The following is a 19,491-nucleotide window of genomic DNA, read 5'->3' on the forward strand; positions in this document are numbered from 1 at the left end:
TTTCCAGATTTTTTATTTTTCTTGCAGTGAATTAGGATGATTATTTTTAAGAAGATTTAAAAGATCATTACCTCTGCATCTACCCTGGAAACTACCAGAAAAACCACTCCACATCCAGAAGAAACCTTAACATATCACAGCTGGGGGTTTTGGTTATATATATATTTTTTTGTGGTGTATTCCTCCCCCCACACATCTCAGAGTCTTCAAAACAGAACGGGAAAGAATTTTCAATTAGCATGTAAGGTGTACCACTGAAGAACATCTCCTCTTACATGCCTTTCCCAGTCCAGAGAAGCAAAACATGCTACTTGGCAAGGATCCCGACCACAACCAAAATCCTAGGTTTTAAAAATTAAAATTTTGCACAGAAGACATTCAGAAAGGTTCCTGCAACAGGTACTCCCAGAAGGAGCATCTGCAGATATGCAGGTTGCAGGAGATTCGAGGGTTTCTCAAGTGGAATACCCAGAAAAAATAATCAATGGTGTAGCATTTCATAATGGCATTTTATTTGCTTTAAAAAAAAAAAATCCAACTAGATTTGTAGTAATTAACTGAACAGTGCTAGGAAGATATCACAAAAGCTAACGGACCATTTGCAGCTAATTACATCTTTTCCAGATCTTAAATACAGCCACAATACTTATCAGGAATAGGAAGAATATTGCCATAGTTTGAGGACACTTCTAACCCCGTGGTTAGCAGATGAAAAAACCTATATAGTAAATCTAACTTGATCTAAAAAAAAAAAAAGTCAGATTTTGTAGGAATGCCACATCCAGGTTTTACAAACATTTATCAAAATTGTTTTTTATTAAACACTTGAAAAACTTGTCCTCTCTTTAGTTTGTTACCAAAACCTTTATGTTCAACTGGCTTTACTTTGAGCCTTTATTTTTAATTTAGATTGATACTAAGACTTTTAATCATTACTGTAACTGTTCATGCAAAAAGACTTTGTTATCAGCCACATTCTCAATGGCCTCAAACCAAGAACCAAGAACTGAAGCACTCCATGGTACGCAAGCATGTTCAATAAACTGCTTACTAGAGGAGGTCTGTTATCTCTATACAAGTTCTATTAAAGAAACTGCAGTAAAATGTCAGATCCCTGAACCTGTCCTACCTCTGCACGTCCCAGCAAAGCAGCAGTAACTGGTATTTGCTTCCTGCACGCCATAGCTACAGACTGAAACCTCCTATTATCCATATGTACTTAAGGTGCACTCACCGCAGGCATCACTGAGCCCCTCGCAGAATCACAACACTTCTCAAAAATCAAAGTACCTCATTTCAAGTACTTTGAGCATGCAGAACACTGCTTCACAGCATCAAAGTTAAAGAGTCTTTTTACATCTAATTTGGAAAAAAACAATTCTTATCCTTTCAATACAACTTCCACCTGACCTGGAAAACAAGGAATATGGCCAACTTTGCCAAAGTTTTTGAAAAAGCCATGACTTTCTATTTCCAAACTAAACAGCATTATTAGGAAATTAAAATAGTGGCATTTTAACAAGACTCCCAAGTTAAAGAAAGCCCCAGCTAGTGGACTACACATGGCAGCAGTTTTTGACATTACTACCCTCAGAATATTACTCTTCAAATGGCTACAACAGCTTGGCAGTCACTGCATTCAGTAACTGGGGACTATTAAAGAAATGCAAGGTTGTCTAATACACTGAGATTTATCATAAGTAAGCTGGAAAAGGAGTTCTGCTGTTACTTTTCAGTCCTAAAAGAGGAACCAAAGAAAGTTGTGCAGTCCAGCAGTGATTGGTTCCCTTTAATAAGGCACTGCATTGCATCATGCACCTCTAATTAAATTCACTTTTCATTTATCAAGCACAGTTTTAAATCCAAATAGTCTTAAAAACTAACTGTGGCATTAACAGAATCTTTGTTTCTAATTAGCTAATTTTAGTTAGCTGATATTTAATTCATGAGAATTGTCTGCATGGCAGAAAAGGAAGTAGTTCTTTTGAGGGTTTTTTTTTTTTTTTTTTTAAGATTTAAACAACAGAAGTTAAAAAACAGATTAAGTAATTAGTACTATTTGCCATAGAACAGTTCAAATTACTGTTTTTGTTTTTAAACAGGGCTTTAGAAAATTAAAGCAAGGCTACCGAGATGAGGATTAGCAATGCAGTATTCCATGGTCTGCTACTCCTTTCCTCTGAAAAATAGGTATTTTGATATGTAACATGTTCAAATGCTTATACTCAGCAAGAAACAGCAGCTAAGGCTGCATCGTAGCAGCTCTGACAACAAAGGTGATGTGAAAAAAGAAAGACTGCTGTTACCACCTCAGGTGCGCACAATAGAGAAGCCTTCAGTGCATCATACTTACTGGTGGAGATCCTCTACTATCTGTTTTTATTAATTTTCTCATCCACTCCTGCACATCCTTGTCATCAGTGGGTTCGTGAAGGGCAGATCATGCTTGAACAACCTCATCTCCTTCTACGACTGGGTGACCAGACTGGTAGATGAGGGAAGGGCTGTTGATGTAGTCTACCTAGACTTCAGCAAAGCCTTTCACATGGTCTCTCACAGTATTCTTCTGGGGAAACTGGCTACCCGTGGCCTAGATAGGTATACACTTCTTTGGATAAGGAACTGACTAGAGGGCCTTGGCCAACAGGTAGTGGTTAATGGAGTTAAGTCCAGCTGGCGACATGTTACAAGTGGTGTCTCCCAGGGCTCAGTACTGGGGCCCATCTTGTTTAATATCTTTATTGATGACCTAGATGAGGGGATTGAGTGTACCCTCAGTAAGTTTGCAGATGACACCAAGCTGGGAGGTGGTGTGGATCTGCCTGAGGGTAGGGAGGCCCTACAGAAGGATCTAGATAAGCTGGATCGCAGGGCTGAGGTGAATGGGATGAGGTTCAACAAGGCCAAGTGTCGGGTCCTGAACTTTGGCCGCAACAACCCCATGCAGCATTATAGGCTTGGGAACGAGTGGCTGGATGATTGTGAAGAGGAAAGAGACCTGGGGTGTTGGCTGATGCTCAGCTGAACATGAGCCGACAGAGTGCCCGGGTGGCCGTTAGGGATCCTGGCCTGCATTGGAAATAGTGTGGCCAGCAGGAGCAGGGAGGTGATCATCCCCCTCTACTCAGCACTGGTGAGGCCGCACCTCGAGTATTGTGTTCAGTGTTGGGCCCCTCACTACAGGAAAGATGTGGAGGCCCTGGAGTGTGTCCAGAGAAGGGCAACAAAACTGGTGAGGGGTCTGGAGCACAAGTCTTATGAGGAGCAGCTGAGGGAGCTGGGATTGTTTAGTCTGGAGAAAAGGAGGCTCAGGGGAGACCTCATTGCACTCTACAACTTCCTGAAGGGAGGCTGTGATGAGGAGGGGTTTGGCCTCTTCTCCCAGGCAATGGACAGGACCTGGAGAAATGGCCGCAAGTTGTATCAGAGGAGGTTTAGGTTAGACATGAGGAAAAACTTTTTTTCTCAGAGAGCGGCCAGGCACTGGAATGGCTGCCCAGGGAGGTCGTGGAGTCGCTGTCCCTGGAAGTGTCCAAGAGGACGAGGAGCTGCAAGATATGGTTTAGTGCTTGTGGTAGCAGGGGTAATGAGAAGATGGTTGGACTAGATGATCTTATAGGTCTTTTCCAACCTTGTGATTCTATGATTCCATGAAATCATTTCACACGGACTTTATACATTTAAGTTACTTCTACTTAGAGATACAACAACAAAATGATTGCATAGCCTGTCCCAATTAAGCCATATACTTTCAAATGGTATTATGAAATAAAGGTGATCACAGAAAATCAGCATCTTGAATCTAAGTGACCAGACACTACATATTAAACACCTGCCTCCCCTCCTCAAGCAGGTTACTACTCGTCAGAAGCAACTAAAACTGCACCATGAGATTAATACCTCCAGCCTCAAGAAGGGTCACAACTGACACAACACACCTGAAGTAAAAGACTTTCAGAATATGCCTTTTCCCCTCTGGGTACAAACAGTGCAATGGAAGTGAGACATCACTTGTTGCTGTTTGGATAAGCACAACACAGATTTAGGTTTCACGACATCAAGCAGCAGAAAAAGAACATGCAGATGAGAACAACGTCCTCTGTATCTTCAAATATGAAGATCAAACCAGAATTTTACTTAGCCTCTGCCTATAATTTCTTATAACATCTGGTCTGTAATATGTTACTTACTTTGACTATGCACCACCAACGAAAGCTATTTATCAAGGGTAAGTGCCTAAGGAATATCTCTAAACACCTTAAAAACAGAAAAACTATGGATTATCTGAAGGCTCATGGAAATGCAATAGCCCTGACATAATCTGTAAGATCAGTTTTGCTTTAAAAACAGAACTAAAAAAAATTTCCTTCAAAAATAGGTAAGTGCACTGCTACTTGTACTTGGATGGTTACCCTGTGTCCACAGTACAGCCTGCTTGGAGAGCTCGCACAAACAGGTGCAGCAGTTTCACTTATTTTGAAGCACCACAAAGCAGCATTTCTCCTCCAAGAGCTCTTCTCAGTAGCACATCTGTTCGCTTCTGTCCTTTCCTCCATTATATCATTAAAAAAAATTGCAGCAAAAACTGGAACAGCAAATTGCTCCTACAGAAAATTCACTCAGCGTAAGAGAAAACTAACAGCAGAGAACCTTTGGATTTATGCACAGAGATCTTGGGAAACATTATTAATCAAAGTCCCTCACAGCTCCAGGAAAACAAAGAATTAAGTTTCTGAAAACAGACTGTAACTTTGTTAGCTTGAACATGGTCAGTGTTAAAAGCAAAAAGAAGAGTACACAACAACGACAGCTTACTGCACAGTCCCTCAAAAGGGGACCACATTAGAAGGAAAATCTTCTGGCAATCACTCTGACACAAGTCAGAAGACAAAGAGTACTGTTATACCTTGGCCTCAAAGGCAAGAGAGAAGGCAATGAAAGGGACAGAAGATGGATATCAAAAGGACACATGGGATGTAAGCAAGAAGATTAATTAATTCTTATGATTAATGCTAAAGAAAATAATCTGCAGAAGCTTTCAGCAAGAAGAGAAACGACCAGACTTGTATGTTTCAGGTACGTAATGAGTGAGCAATTCTGGATGATTAAACAGGACACTGTCATTAGTACAGGCACACTCTTTCTACAAGAAACACCTTAACAGCTCCAAACCTGCACTGAAAAAGATAGAAAAAAGAGCATGTGGAAGTTCATAGGAAACACTAGAAATGTATACCTGAATCAGAAGAAATGTCTTCAGACAACAAGCGATGCTTCTGAAAACTTAGTAGTCCACCAAACACCATCAAACCTGTGAGCTGCTCTAAACAACACTGCCCCACTAACACTGCTACTGTGTGAAGAAGCCAACACAAAAGACTTTTAAGCAGGTCTGAAAAAGTAACAGAAGTGCAAAACTAGTAGTTACCTGTAACACCTGCATTTTGTTAAATGATTAGTTCTAGTGAGCTTTCAGTAATGTAAAACTACGTATTTGTAATCATTCAGGTCAATTTAGAATCAGAGCACTTTTACCAATGTAACTACTTACTTCCAGCACAAGAAAGCATCAACATTAGCTCACACACAAGATGAAAGAACCCAACCTAAAACTGTACTTTTTCTTTTCATTGCCTTCATTCATTTAAAAAGTTTAGGCCAGTTGTGGACAAAGAGTTATTATATTCAAATTCCTGACTACAAGTCACATTGGGTATGTGTGAGCACAGACGATACTGCTGATGAGTGTGCAAATCCCATGAAAAATATCACTAGATCACAGAGTTCAAGCCTGAACTCTCATCCGGTTCCACCTTCCCCAGCTCTCCAGCTTGTCTAGTCTTGGGGAATATAAGCACAGCCTTCTGGTGCATCAACCACTCTTCCCAGGTTCACACTACTAGTAAACTTCTGAAGGCAGACTCTATCCCTCCACTCAGGTCATTGATGAAGATGCTGAACAAGAACAGCCCCAGCGCGGACCCCTGGCATCATAACAACTATTTGTGTTTATCAACAGCCAATAAAAAGCAAACTAGTTTAGTCTGATTCAGAGAATAGATTCAAATTTAAAAGCAAACAAGACAACTTCTGATTAGAAAGCATGCCTCCAAAGACATCTTTACTTCATCTAATCTCTCACTTATGTACCCAAAGGAAAACAAGGCTTGAAGATTTTGTCCATCAGGCTTCCCAGTATCTATGATGCAAGAGGACAAGGCATGAAAATGGATTCCTTCAAAATATGTTTAGATAAACTCACATCCCTTCAGTTTTTCACGACAGCACTCATCTTGTTAACAGCTCCTTGTTAGCTGCAGAGGTAGCTGGGTCCAAAGCCCAGAAGTACCAGACACAGAAACAACAGATTTTGATAGCTCTGGATCTCCCTGCCCTGGAAAAGTAGGGTAAATCCTCTTGATTCCTCTACCATAACAGAGATTTTTTTTCCCCTCAGACAAATTATAAGTGAAAAGTAAGCAGGGAGAAGTTTGGCAGTTAATATCCCCACTCCTTATAATCTTTGCATACATAGCAATTACCAAATCCCACATCTCCAGTCCCACAAACAGAAAAAAAGCAAACTGATGGAAGTAAAAAGCATCTTCCACATAGCTTTATCTTCCACCCATTCTTTCAAAGCAGTGTCAGAATGAACAGCAAGCATGTGCACCTGTATACCTGCATGAGTCTTCATCACCCAGGACCTTGAAGAGAGCCATGTTACAATCTCCAGATATCATTCTTCTCAGCTCTAAAACTGTTAACAAGCAAAACATGTGCAAGAGGAAGAAACATTCAAAGAAATCTGAAGTACACACCACTAAGATAGCTAAAATAAAGGCATAAATTAAAACTAAAACATGAAGTCACAGGAGGCATTGTTTTGCAGGTTTCTTACTTCTGGACAGACAATTTAAAGAGGATGAAGAACAACATTTCCACTTTGAGAATGAATACTAACAAGGGAAAAGAATAAGGACTGTCCTTCCTAAGCAGGAAAGCTGAAGGTATTCTCCATTAAGATTCCTTAAGAGTAAAAGCAAACAAAACAGTGAAGGACGAAGTGATGTTAGTTACATCCTAATACAATTGCTTCAGTGCATTTTTAGCTGATTTATTTCTAGTATTAATCCCCACCTTCCCTCCTTAGAGGGGATGAAGGCCTAGAAAGGGCAAAAAATAGAGACTGTGCCAACTTGGGCAGCCTTTTTTTTTTCCCCCCCAAAAATTAGCATGGGGGAAGAATCAAATCAAAAGCGATGCTACTCAAACTTCTCAATCAGCATTTTCCACCTTCCTAGAGCTAAGAGATGCTCAAATGCTGTTTACAGATGTGTGAAGCTTCCATTATTTCTTAATATCTTTTCTGAAAACATACAGAAAAGAATGAGCAAATACACCAATAAGCCATGTCAGGTAACTCACTAGGTATGAGCCCAAGTATGAGCCAAAGTACGGCCAAAACTAGACTTCACACATTTTATTCTGAATACCTATTACAGGTTAAAGCTATGCAACCTAAGGAATATTCTTAACCACCTGAAGCTAACAGTCACTTATTTCTGAAAAAACAAAATTGAACACAGCTGTGACACTCCACCCTGCCTGTTCTACCAAGAGTAGGAAATCACTGCAGTCCTTTGAATGCAGCAGACTTTCACAGTAGCAGATGAATTTTATTTCCCCATCCAGCTATACAAGTAATGAATAATGCAACACAGATAGAACATGACAGATCCATATGCTGTACTGAAATGACTTATCTGCAAATTTGTATAATCCAACTAAAAATGTAGAGAAACTTAAGCAACTTTCCTGCTGTAAAGTAACCTCGTACTTAACTGAAATCAGCAGAAAAATCTGAACTCATCTGAAGTTTGAACCTCTGTGAATGGGATTGCTGCAAAAACAGTAATGTGAGTCAAGGTGCCAGAACTGCTTGTAAAGTCTAAAAGATGGATAAATCGTTATTAATACAGATACTTATAATTGTATCCATAGAAATAGGTTTCCAGAACCATGTAGCCCCCATACACTAGCATTTCAACTCAACCTTTTGCTGAGATGCATCTAATTTGTCCTCCATCTCTAGTGTTTCCCAATAGCCTATTTCATTTAATGCCACTAAATTGAATAAACATTCCCCTTGTTCTTTATGGGCTAGACTATTTTTTTTTATATTATTTAATGCAGTACCTTGTATTAGATGCTATAGCCAAGCCTATTACAATTCCATCTAATATATTTACACATTTCTACACATTTCTATGTTTATTTGTTATGTCCACCCCACTAAAAATTCTCTCTATTAAGTATCAAAAATATACAATATGCTGTAAAAATGTTTTATTTTTAATTAGTTTTGAAGGGCTGACTTACAGCTGTATTAAATCTTTCTCATTGCATCAAAAGCCTGAAGTAATACTCCATTCCACAGTAACATCATGTCTAACCCAGTAAAGAAACAAACAGCTATCATGGAAGTACACTGCTGTGAGAGAGCTCCCCAGTACACAGAGTTCTATCTTCGTCCAATTTATATTATTCTCTGGACATCTTCCAACTTTGATATTAAATGACAGGCTAGAGAATTGCTCACAAAGTTGCCAAGAAGTCTCAGGATAGCATGAAAGCAAGAACAAAGTCAATCCAACAGCACACAGCCCTGAATAATTTCATACTTTCCTGCCTTTATATGAATGCACATCGAGTTCTAGGAAGTCTCCTACACAGCCCAAAAAATTCTAACACATTCTACAGGATGAAAGTGAGCGTGGCTGGAAAACTACAACATGCAGTAAAAATTTTACTCAAAGAATTTTAACAGGTGGAAAATATGATACTAATATTACCTGACTCAAGATGCCCTCATCTCCAGCATGGGAAAACCCATGTGTTCTTACTTAGAATTTCACAACAGCTATGGACAATTCTAAGGTAGTTACTTTCAACTAGCACCGGTGTTTGAGACAAGAAAGTTAAGACATTGTTCTTCTCTAATGCTCTTTGCAATCAATCTGTCAAACAACATTATTGTGCCATGACATCCAAAAGCTGACTTCTGTCAAGCACTGACTACATCAATATATCACATGGCAGACTTCAGAACATGACACTCCGCTTGACATGGAGATAGAAATCTACATTTTGAAGCTTTGCTATTTGATTTATCATGAAGTACTTACAAACAGTATCAAGTCTACTTCCACAGAACGAACAATGAATCTCGGGGGGAAAGAATAATGACTTTAAAGTGCCAGGGGGAGCAGAACACCCTGAAAATCAAATCATAGAATGGCCTGGATTGAAAAGGACCACAATGATCCTCTAGTTTCAACCCCCTGCTGTCTGCAGGGTCGCCAACCACCAGACCAGGCTGCCCAGAGCCACATTCAGCCTGGCTTTGAATGCCTCCAGGGATGGGGCATCCACAACCTCCTCGGGCAACCTGTTCCAGTGTGTCACAACCCTCTGTATGAAAAACTTCCTCCTGATATCTAACCTAAACCTCCTCTGTCTCAGTTTACAACCATTCCCCCTCGTCCTATCACTATCCACCCTCATAAAACAGTCGTTCCCCCCTCCTGTTTATATGCTCCCTTCAAATGTTGGAAGGCCACAATGAAATCTCCCTGGAGCCTTCTCTTCTCCAAGCTAAACAAGCTCAGTCTCTCAACCTTTCTTCATAGGAAGGTGCTCCAGCCCTCTGATCATCTTAGTGGCCCTCCTCTGGACCCATTCCAACAGCTCTGCATCTTTCTTGTACTGGGGGCCCCAAGCCTGGACGCAGTACTGCAGATGGGGCCCTCACAAGAGCCAAGTAGAGGGAGACAATCACCTCCATCTCCCTGCTGGCCAACCTTTTTTTTAATGTAGCCCATGATACAGTTGGACTTCCAGGCTGCAAGCGCACATTGCTGGTTCATATCATGCTTCTTATTTACCAGGCATCAGTAAGCCATAAGCCACTAATAACTGTTCTGAAATAGTATGCATCTTTCCTTGAGACACTTCCATCTTGCAAAAATACGATGCTTTTTACAGAAACTTCTGAAGTATGATTGCTGTTATATTAACATTTTACCAGGAGGGAAATATAACAACACAAAACCTATGCAGTGGAGACATGCTCACAGTGGACAACAGCAGTCAGTGCTAGGGCAAATCTGGATTACAGACCTTGGTACCAGACACAGGTTCTTAGACTGTCCTGTATAATCACACCTCACCATCAGACATAAGATTCTCAAAACACAAAGGCATGAGCCATTGACTTAGTTTAAAAGTTTAAGGAGCAGAAAGGAAAAAACAGATCCTTGTTTCAAGGAAATGCCATCTGGACTGCAATAGCAAAAGCTCCAAGTTTAAAAAAAAGGCAGTTTTTTTTAAAAAAACACACATGTGGAAGAACATTATTTACGCCACAATTCATTAGGACAGCAGCTCATCTAAGCTCTGCTCCTTAAGCTTTAAGTGCACATTTTTAAAAGAACAGCATAACTAAGACTGTACACAAATCATTCACTTGAATGTACTCAAACATGCAGAAATGAGAATGGCTGAAATTTAAAGAAATCAGTCAATACAGAGTGCTGCACTGTTTCACAGAGAGCAAGGATTTTTTCCTCACACTTTGGCTAACTGGTTCTAGGAAAATGATATTTCTTTGAGCTAGCATCATCATTCCGTCTCTTCCTCTACTGTGAAGAAGTCAAGACCTACTGGAACCATCCTGCAACTGTTTCCTAACAAGCAGATCAACATCTCCAGAACCCCAAGCCCTAATAGCAGTAATCTGTACACCTGTGTGAAAGGTCCAAACTGTACATCATTGTCCTACTGCATATGTACAACATTAAAGAACACAAGAGTAAGTTATTTTAAAATTAACTCAGAAGTCAAATAACTCAAATTATTCCTTTTACTCAGAAGGCATGCCACACATTAAACAGGCCTTCCAGATAACACTAAGCTTCAGGAGGTTGAAGGTTCATTTACTGCTTCACAATGTTTTGGGGGAAAAGTAGTAGGAAACTAAGTTCAAACATACTTACTAGTATCAGCATTAAGGATAGTTCAAATCTCTTACTGCAAACTCAGATTAAATAAGGTATGAAACGCTTGGGTACTGCAAGTCATCTCCAGGTCTCCGCAAGACAGCACTTGGGATGAAAGATCTGCAAGTGCTCAGCCTACGTGTAATGCAAAAAGCAATGCAAAAATGTTCACAACTGTTTTATTCTTGGCAGAAAGCATATACCAGGAGTAGTTGCACAGGGCTACCAGTAGCTCCATCTACAGCTATAAGCTATTTAATTTACAGAAAGAAATATTAAGGACATTGGTTTGAGTCTCATGACTGCAGGTCATTTAACCACATGAACTCTTATGACTGAAACTGCAAAGACTTGCAAAGGTCAGTGCATGGGAAGGCTGAAAAAACTAAAGGTGTAAACCTAAAGTCAAGAGCTAAAAGTTACTAAAAGAGGCTTCATGTCAGTAAGACAGACATGGACAAAAGGAGGATGAGGTCAGGACACTGTACAAATCAAAGCTGAGAACAAGCCTCCTGACTCTGAAGACATTTCATCACCAAACGAGCTTATAGTATGACTTCTAACCTATAAGACACAGACCAGTGGTAACTTATCTCCCAGTCTCTGTCCGAAAACTACCACAAATTGCAAGAAGAAAAATCACTAAGTAAGCTGCATACACTTATGTTCTGCATCACACAAGCACGCTCAGGTTTCAGGTTCTTCCTTCCTCGCACAGTATACCTCATGCAACTGCTCATTAAGGATTATATTGTTTGTAAACACACAGCTTACTGGAGAATGGACTCAGCACACACAAGTATCAGATCTTCCTCTTTTCTCAGTGGCTGGTAAAGTTTCAATCTCCTACTACTAATGTAATGTATCATTAGCATTGTTTCAGTGACTTACTCAAAAGTAAGTTCTCAGAAGGTAGCTAAAATCTTAAAGAATTGTAACATAAGTTTGAAAAACAGATGAGCCAATACTGTTATTCATTTTTTATTGGTGTAATATAAAGGGGTTCTTGCATTTTACTTTCAATGGAAATCCAAAAGAATAGATAAAAGCAGAATGCCTCAACATCAAGACCATACAAAGTTCAAAGAAAGCTTCGTTCCTCCCTAGATCTGCAGACAATGACAGCAGCTCTCAAAGCTGTATTTCATTTAGCTGATGAAATTGCTAAAAATGTTTAGGTACAGAAAGTGCTTAAACACAAAGTTCCTCAAGTAGCAGAGACTGTCCTCACAAAAAAAAAAAAAAAAAGACATTCCATATGGTAACTATTTTTATCCTGTTAAGCATCAGAGGTTAGAGAAATCACAGAAATGTCTCCAAACTACCAGCTCCTCAACTGATTTTTTTAAAAATCTTTCACATAAAGAAAAAGGAAGTTGGAATCATTTTTAGCACTAGAAGAACTCATACCCAAGAACTATATAACTCCTTAAAGTACATTCAGCTTCCATAACTTATCAGCCTTCCTAGTAAAGAATTACGAGGAAAAACCAGCATGATAACCTTTGGCAAAAATATCCACAATTGATCAGCTGAGATCATATCTAAGACGGTTCTACTTTATTGCAGCTGCATCTAATGAATCACAAAGAAAAGCCTTCTGCTACAATGCAAGCAATGCAGCTCATTGAGGCTGCATGCTCACCAAGTTACCAACAACCCATGACTGTTCTCATCATCAGGTATAGAACAATCTCTGTACCATAGCTCAGCAAGTGCAACATTGAAACTACTACTCTGTTTCATAATCTCTTTGGATATATCACTGCCATGTTATCAGACTAGGTAAGCAGCCTGATACATTCACTGGCTGCTAGAAGATTATGTCTGATTCCTCAAACCCACAATAACTCACTACTTTATACAATAAGGAAAAGCAGAAGTTCTCCTTCCTGATAATTCATACACAGATACCAACATAGGAGCCCGTGATCAGCCACAATGAAATTGGGTAAACAAACTAAGCTGCCTACATGAATACCATACAAACCTTTCCAAGAGGAGAGACTATGGTCAATCTGAAAACATCAGTCATGATGCAGCTTTGGTGAACAGAAAAAATCATGCTGCGATTCTAGACAGAACTATCCAGAAGATTTAAAGCAAGTAGGTAGTACAGTAAGTCTGTGACTGAACTCAAGACTTCAGAATACTGTCAGTTTTCTATACAAAAACTTGAAGCCTGAGTAGTTTGTTGGTAGCCACTGAAAGTTGTCAGCTGGCTGCCTTTGATATGCTAGCACATTTTTATCAAGGTTGCTGTTTAAGATTGGGATTGTATTATGAAGTTCACTATGTCTGCCTCTATTTACAAGCATTTTTCCAGTCTCACGGGACTTCTCTGGTCTCCAGAGAGTCTACTAACTAATCAGTATAGCTACCAGGCAGTCAATGAACAAAATACTCCATTAAAAAATAAACTTAAATGTGAATGCTTTAGATTACTTACTGCCTCATATTTATATAATGTTACTTGATCTGCTTTTACCATCTTTATAAGAAAGGGGACAGAAAGAAGAAGAGTAGTGTAGGAGAAGCTTCAGGAGCTACTAAAAGTTTTTAGCTCTGACAAAGATTTATCCACACAATGGGTACTTCAAAAAGCACCATCTTCACAGAAAAGGAGCAAGCTTAAACGTCACTCTAACACACATTTTTTATTACACATTTTTATCACACACATGTTGAACAAGAGAAACTTCATTTTGACAGCTGCATTTCTTCTTTGCAGCACACTCCACATGTGGGAGGATTCACAGATCTGCTGGGGATATACATAGAAGGAATGGAAGAACAAAAACAAGCATTTAGTTCTAGTAAGTACTACAATACACTTCTTGTTTACACTACATAGAGCTTCAAGCTTTTTACCTCCTTAGTCAGAGGATGCATGCCAGTAACTCAGTATCCTTAAGGCAACCCTTTCGAAGGAAGCCAGGTGAGCCTTGTGAAGAGGTAGATCAACCAACCACACCAATCTGTCATACAGAAGTGGTTCTGACCACAGAAAGGTCTTCCAACTGAAGACACAACCAGGTATTTCAAAAACAAGCTCACCACTAACACTAGCACTACAGCCTAAAATATCAAAGATTGGTTTTGGTGCTGTCCAAAAAAAAAAATAAAATAATCGAAAGGAAACTGAAATTTAAGAACAATTTCAGGGGAAACATTTATATTCTATTCAGGAGGAGTAGAAATAAATCAATTTCAATATCATCTGTAAGGCAAATGCTCTAAAACCTAACTTACAGCAAACAGTAAGTACTTACACACACACACACTCTGCTCCCAGATTCCTATAACCAGGAAAAAGCAAAATACTGTATGAGAAATCATCATTTAACAGTAAAAAGCAGAAATCCCAATAAAAAAGTGCAGGGGGAAAAAACCATCCTCAATTCTAATGTTATTTTTCTTAAAAAAAAAAAAAAAGCAGTAAGTGGTGTGGTATCCCAGCTGTCACACCAGTCTGTTACATTCTAATTTGCTTATGCAAAGAACAAATTGTTATATTTTTCTATCAAATTCACTACAATAAGCGGGTTAACTACAGAGACTAACATTATTAGCAAGACTTTTCTCTAAAGCACTGAGAAGAGGTATGACTTTGGGAGTGGAGTTTGACATTTACTGAAGACAGGTGTCAGAGAAGCAGCAGCAGGAATCTTTCTACAGACCTCAGCAGGGAGTAAATGGTAGACCTGGTTCAGCTGGCTGAGAGAACCCACTTGACAAGGAGAGAAGTACTATCAGCTGTTTGCAAGAATATTACAATGTCTTCTCTTCACCCAGAACTAACTGCAACCCCACAAACTGATTTAGTAGATTATATTCACCTCTGCATGCAATCTGCTCCTGGGACTCCTTGTTCCTCCTGGCTTTCAAATAAGTGTTTGCAAATTATTTGATCATACACGACCACAGGAGCATAGTATTTTCCCACCTACCACCTCCTTAAAACAAACTCCTTCACCCCACAAAGTTGCAATCTCAAACACTGGTGCCTAACAGTACTAAGGAGAACTAAATTAATACTGATCAAGTTCCCAGAGGGAATTCAATCAGAAGGCACTTATACAAGCACTGAATTTTCACCCGAGAGCAGATTATTCTACTGCACAAGCTTAAGTGCAGTGTGACCCCCAAAAAACTCAGAACAGCCCCTTTTCATTTACCTACTTCATAGCAAAGCCTACTTAAAATTAATCAAGTCCCACATCTGCATTATATTACTAAAATTTACACACAGAAGCTTAAAAAGTATCCCAAGTCAAGCCTGACAAACCAATCCCATTGAATGCTGTAAGTGATGAGAACGACAAAAGCTTCCATCAGGTAAGCTCTAACACACTGGGAGCCCTTAGCTGCACAACCTTCGACTTTTACAACTTGCACATTTAAGTATTTCACTTCCCACCCTAACAAAAAGACTGTTAACAATCCTTACAGCCTCTTATAGAGAAGTTATCAACAGCTTTTTCAGAAGTGACTTTAACATATACAGTACTAAAATTGACAATCATGAGATGACTGAGAGGACAATCAAATTACTTATCCTAGAAAAAAAATATACCTTCATCTGGAAATTCTATCAGTTCTGTATACAATACTATCTCCAGGTAGAAGACTTTTTGGAGCTTTCTTAACTTAGGGAAATTGGTATATTATTTAAATGAAAGAAGACTGATGTCCTAGTAAGAGACCTAGGGTTCAGCAAATGTATGGTCACCTACAAGAAGCAGGGTTCAACAAAATAAAAGCTAAACAGGTTAAATGAGTTTGAATAGATAAAGAAGACTTTATGAAAGGCTCTGAAAGAAATTCTCCGGGTGAAATTTAAGCACCAGACCAAAAGCCCTCATTTTGCAGACCTTGCATTCTTCAAACTCCAATATCTTCTGTTTCCAGAAGAAGTTGTTTTCTGAAGTTGAAATTCATCTCGATAAAGCATCATGCACACTACTTGTTGGAGTACCTGCCCTGGTAGCTATTTTCCTTTTGAATGCATTGATAAGGAACCAAAAAATCCAGGAGGCCTGAGTAAAAAGAAATCAAATAGTATTTTCAATGATACACTTTCAAATTGTTCCCATGGAAGATGGGCAGAATACAAACATATTACTTCAACTGTTAACGATGCAAACCCTAGATACTATTACCCAACAGATACTATTTGAATTTGTTAAGACACTCATCAACATCTTATTTCATCCCACTTCTGTGATACTGTAATGGTACTTCTATCATTGATACTAACAAGGAATCCATTTGTACCTAAGAACACTATGCTAAGTCTCACAGCTTTGCAACAACCCCTTTCATCTTTGAGCAGTAAACATAAAGACAAATCAAGAAGACAAAAAAAAAAAACCATAGTACTATGGTTAACTACACAGGAGTATCAGGTGGAATACCCAATAATTCTTTAGTTTCCTTTTCTGCTTTCTCATATCAATTCCTGAAGTCATACCTGCAACATCAAAATCATTCAAAAGGCAGATTTCTTCATACCTCAAGTTTTACAGCAAAGGCCCAAACCATGCAGTGCTTGCACAAAAACAGGAAATCACTGATGAAAGTGGTAAGCAGCAGCCATTTGTAGGTATCAAAGATCGGTGACAACTTTAAGTCAGTTTACATCTCAAATCTACTTTATCTTCAAGAGAAGCCATTTTGCATCTTGACACTCCAGCAGCCCTATAGCATAGGAAATGTTGCAACAGGGGGCTGCTTCTTCAAGCAAGCCTCTTTTAATCTTTCATGTATCAGTAATAAGTATGTACCAAACTCCAGTAGACACATCAGATAAGAGACTAGAAGCTTCCCCGTATTCACTTGGAGAAAAACCTCACTTTAAAAAACAGTCGTTTTCAGCAGGAGATGACAGGAGCTTACAAATAATAAGTCCAGACCTCATCTTTATTTTGGCTTTTAAAACACTTTCAGACTGCTTCTTCAGAAATTTTATGCACTCAAGTTTTAACAGACCAGAGCTTATCCAGCACATTGTGCACCATACTACCTGGCTCCTGAAGTGAAACTTTACTTCAAAAAACAACAACAACAACAACAACAACAAAACAGCAAACCAACAGAAATGTGCCAGGCTGTGCTAGCCCATTTCATAAGGCTTCACTTGGCTGCCCAGAGAAGCTGTGGATCCTCCATCCCTGGAGGTGCACTGAGCCAGGCTGCATGGAGCCCCCCCACGGCAGGGGTTGGAACGTGATAGGCTTTGAGGTCCCTTCCAACTCAAGCCATTCTATGATATAATACGATTTGCTTCTCCCAAAGTGCCACCCTATCCAAACCCTTTTTACTTAAGTCTTTGGGGTGCACTTCTGTCATTTAAATTTGTTAACATATTGAAAGAAAATCAGTGTGAACTCAACGAATCAAACCTTACCTTCCCCCTCAGCACGATCTGTTGTAGAGGGGTAGCACTGTCTCACAACCAGGAAGTCTCACATAATAGACCATTTTCAAGCTCATTAGAAGTGTTAATGGACACAAGGCCCAAAATAGTAACTTTCCCTCAGCTCATAACACTTCTTGTTTGTACAGATTGCTGAAGTGCTTTTAAGTCTGTTTTCTATTCTTTGCACCAGCTCAGCTCAACTGGTGCACAGGACACAAAGTTTTGGCACAGAACAAAGTTATTTAAACACTGACAGTTATACACAACCTAGAACAGATGGCTGCTTCTCCTGTGAGTTTAAGAGTAAAGATTCATGCAAGTCTGGATGTGCTCACCAGGCCTATTTTTCCAATAAGCTAGGGAAATTAAGGAACCCAAGTCTACAAGCCTGCAGTTATTCAGAAAAACCATCTTACATAGGTTCAGCTTCTCTTCTAACACCTGATGTTCCTCTGAATTAGAAGTAATGATATGAGTCAAAGGACATTATCACAAATTATTCATTCAGACAACTGATACAAGAGCTTCTGCCCAGGGTACTTCACTCTTGCTCAAATCATACAGGCACCACTAAGGACACTACTGAAACAGTGGGGGTTTTGTTGTGCGTTTCTTGAGTTCCAAGGATTTTAAACTCCTAGATTTTTTCCTATGTTCCAGATCTACAGTACCCTTCACTAAGTCTTTGCAGAGTGGTAACTCCAATCATTGTGTCATTGGTATGCTGTATCATTCCATCCTACAGATCTCATCAGACCTGAACTGGGCAAAAACCAGTACTCTATATATAGTCATGGCATTGAGAAGACCTACATAACCTTCTTGCTGAACTCAAAGACTTATAATGCTACAATGTTTTGTTTCCAGCACAGTCCTTAGTATTTTTCTCCCCAATTAGGAATCCGTATTCAAATTAAGATGACAAAATGCTTCAGTGTGTTAAAAAAAAAAAAAAAAAAAGAGTGATTAAGTTAGAGAACTCACCAGAAAAGTAACCATGATTTTTAATTATTTCTGTAACAAGCAAATGATCTTTGCAATTAATATCTGTGCTTTGTTTGAAACTCAGTTCGTGAACAGAAAGCGATTGTGATGTAGCCTTGATGGAAACAAAAGAGGAAAAAAAAATAAGTTAAATATCAATATGCAATTCGTTTCCAAGGAACACAGGGTGCTTGGAACAGCATTTGAGTATTGAACCTGCAGCCACAGAGATCATATGCTGTCAGTGTGTCCAGATGGCCAAGAAGGCCAATGGCATCCTGGCTTGTATCAGGAATGGTGTGGTGAGCAGGACTAGGGAAGAAATCCTGTCCTGTACTCGGCACTGCTGAAGTACCACCTCGAGTACTGTATTCAGTTTTGGGCACCTCAGTACAGAAAGGACGTTGAGGTGCTGGCGCAGGTGCAAAGAAGAGCAACAAGGCTTGTGAAGGGCTTGGAAAATCACCCCAATGAGAAGCAACTGAAGGAACTGGGGCTGTTTAGTCTGGGGAAGAGGAGGCTGAGGGGAGATCTTCTAGCTCTTTTCAAATACCTGATAGGGGATAGCAGTGAGAGCGGGGTTGGTCTCTTCTCACTGGTGACAGGACGAGGGGAAACGGCCTTAAGTTTCGTCAGGGGAGGTTTAGGTTGGGTATCAGGGAAAACTTTACAGAAAGGGCTGTTAAGCACTGGAATAGGGTCCCCAGGGAGGTGGTTGAATCACCACCCCTGAATGTGTTTAAAATCCATTTGGATCCAGGGACATGATTTGGCAGAGGGTTGTTAGAGTTAGGGTAGTATGGTTTGGTTGCAGTTGGACTTGATTTCTTCCATAGCCCTCAAACGAAATGCAAGCTTGCCAAATCAAGACATCTTTCCCCTTTCTAAAAAAGTGACTGTAGTAACATCAGGTTTTGCTAGAATCTCAGTGGTTCCAGATGCAGATTAAAATTTGAAGCTTATTGTTAGAAGTAAAATTTAGCCACAGGGGTGCAGGACAGCAGAAGACAGACCTACCCTAATCCC

General features: G+C 39.6%; 1 protein-coding gene across 16 annotated transcripts in view; it reads right to left on the reverse strand.

Annotated features, from left to right (window-relative positions):
* The window catches only part of ELAVL2 (ELAV like RNA binding protein 2), an 89,593-nt gene that overhangs the window by 50,516 nt on the left and 19,586 nt on the right, over positions 1-19,491 (reverse strand). The window contains exon 1 of one of the 16 annotated variants that reach the window (XM_085213410.1): positions 1,235-1,360. The exons of the other annotated variants lie outside the window; for them this stretch is intronic. The gene's annotated coding sequence lies outside the window, so the exon portion shown is untranslated. Of the gene's footprint in view, positions 1-1,234; positions 1,361-19,491 lie in introns of those variants that run through there. 16 annotated transcript variants of the gene reach the window in all.

The sequence above is a fragment of the Meleagris gallopavo genome, chromosome Z (assembly GCF_905368555.1).
Source record: "Meleagris gallopavo chromosome Z, MGAL_WU_HG_1.1, whole genome shotgun sequence".
In the NCBI taxonomy this organism is placed as follows: domain Eukaryota; kingdom Metazoa; phylum Chordata; class Aves; order Galliformes; family Phasianidae; genus Meleagris; species Meleagris gallopavo.